Source organism: Rhynchophorus ferrugineus, unplaced genomic scaffold (genome assembly GCF_030347505.1).
Source record: "Rhynchophorus ferrugineus isolate W39M unplaced genomic scaffold, kcgeb_rfMv2 rfM672, whole genome shotgun sequence".
NCBI lineage: Eukaryota > Metazoa > Arthropoda > Insecta > Coleoptera > Curculionidae > Rhynchophorus > Rhynchophorus ferrugineus.
Genome location: NW_027473249.1, coordinates 2,212 through 5,000, shown reverse-complemented (window position 1 = coordinate 5,000; position 2,789 = coordinate 2,212).

Sequence of the window (2,789 nt, the reverse complement as noted above, 5' to 3'; positions counted from 1 at the left end):
TAACAAAGGCGAATAGAGAGGATGTCAATCTTTTCTATTCGCCTTTTTATTTGTCTAAATTCGTTCTTGGGAACATTTTCCGTACATAAATATATCGCATTGATATACATCGACGACGCATTTATGTATGCATGTATAAATAACAAAGGCGAATAGAGAGGATGTCAATCCTTTCTATTCGCCTTTTTATTTGTCTAAATTCGTTCTTGGGAACATTTTCCGTACATAAATATATCGCATTGATATACATCGATGATACATTTATGTATGCTTGTATAAATAACAAAGGCGAATAGAGAGGATGTCAATCCTTTCTATTCGCCTTTTTATTTGTCTAAATTCGTTCTTGGGAACATTTTCCGTACATAAATATATCGCATTGATATACATCGATGATACATTTATGTATGCTTGTATAAATAACAAAGGCGAATAGAGAGGATGTCAATCTTTTCTATTCGCCTTTTTATTTGTCTAAATTCGTTCTTGGGAACATTTTCCGTACAAAAATATATCGCATTGATATACATCGACGATGCATTTATGTATGCCTGTATAAATAACAAAGGCGAATAGAGAGGATGTCAATATTTTCTATTCGCCTTTTTATTTGTCTAAATTCGTTCTTGGGAACATTTTCCGTACATAAATATATCGCATTGATATACATCGACGATGCATTTATGTATGCCTGTATAAATAACAAAGGCGAATAGAGAGGATGTCAATCTTTTCTATTCGCCTTTTTATTTGTCTAAATTCGTTCTTGGGAACATTTTCCGTACATAAGTATATTGCATATAATATGCGTATGTATATAAAGACAAATACAAGGGATGTAAATCTCTTTTATTTTGCTAAATTCGTTTTACAGAACGTTGTGTAAACTTAAGGATATCATTCATCTTAACCGATAAGCACCTAGCCTATACTCTTTTTGTATTCTATTATCATGTTTGGAAACATTTTCTTACGATTTCCAGAATTAAATTCACTATTTTAATTCGGAACATTGTCTTAAATGTACGTTCAGTTCGAAGACGAACCACAAGATACGTTTATAAGTTATACCTTATGAGACTATTAAATATACAGTTTTCAGACCTAATGCGATGAACTATCAAAAAACAATTAAAAAACATCGCCCCGTGCGGAAATTGAATTGGAGACTAATTCCATTCATCTGAATTCGATCATTACCCGCATTGTACTTCTAGAGCCCGTTCGGTCCGATGGCGAATAAAATCCGCGTTTCAGTATATCATATGCGGTTAAACGGTGAGGCCAGTTACAACTGCATTAAAACCTCCGATGTATACCTGAATATAGCGGGAGGACGCCCGCATAATTTGACGAACCTTCAAGTGCACCTACTTATGAGGGACCATATAATACCAATTCGACATGACGAGAATTCAGAGCCAAATCGATATCACATGGCAACTATATTTGGTTCTAATGAAATGAAGGATCAACGAACATGAAGACATGCTCATCAATCACAGATACATGGAATTCTGTATCGTCGCAACCGATAATACGTACAACCTTCGATTGGAATGAATTAATCAAAAAAATTGGACGAAAATAGTTTAGACATTCAGAAAACTGACAATTAGGTAAAACTGTAAAACCTGCTTTAAATAGAAACCACATTAATCAAAAAAGGTCATGCATTGTAATACGATTAGTTACGAAAGTAGCCTAACCTTTGGACCATTTTGAATTTTAACTTATCGAGATATCGTTCGCGGGTAAACGGCGGGACTAACTACCACCGCCTTGACAACCGCAGCCTATGCCCGAACAAATCAGGAAGGCGCGTGCATGGATTAACGAGATTCCCACTGTCCTTATCTAAAATTTTACGCAATACTGCCGCGACGGAACCGAACAGGCGCTCGGAGACCCGTACGTGAACCGTCCCCGATACTTACGCAGGAAAGACCAGCTCGGAGCTTTAACAAGCACCAGAGCCATAGACAGATAGTCTACATTTCAAAATGTCCATATACTTACGCAGGAAAGACCAGCTCAGCAGATCGCGTTCGGATCCGTTCAGAGAAGGATCGAGATGCCGAGCGCGGGTAAACGGCGGGACTAACTACCACCGCCTTGACAACCGCAGCCTATGCCCGAACATATCAGGAAGGCGCGTGCATGGATTAACGAGATTCCCACTGTCCTTATCTAAAATTTTACGCAATACTGCCGCGACGGAACCGAACAGGCGCTCGGAGACCCGTACGTGAACCGTTCCCGATACTTACGCAGGAAAGACCAGCTCGGAGCTTTAACAAGCACCAGAGCCATAGACAGATAGTCTACATTTCAAAATGTCCATATACTTACGCAGGAAAGACCAGCTCAGCAGATCGCGTTCGGATCCGTTCAGAGAAGGATCGAGATGCCGAGCGCGGGTAAACGGCGGGACTAACTACCACCAACTTGACAACCGCAGCCTATGCCCGAACATATCAGGAAGGCGCGTGCATGGATTAACGAGATTCCCACTGTCCTTATCTAAAATTTTACGCAATACGGCCGCGACGGAACCGAACAGGCGCTCGGAGACCCGTACGTGAACCGTCCCCGATACTTACGCAGGAAAGACCAGCTCGGAGCTTTAACAAGCACCAGAGCCATAGACAGATAGTCTACATTTCAAAATGTCCATATACTTACGCAGGAAAGACCAGCTCAGACCTTTAACAAGCACCAGAGCCATAGACTCATGGTCTACATTTCAAAATGTCCCTAACTAAGATCGCGTTCGGATCCGTTCAGAG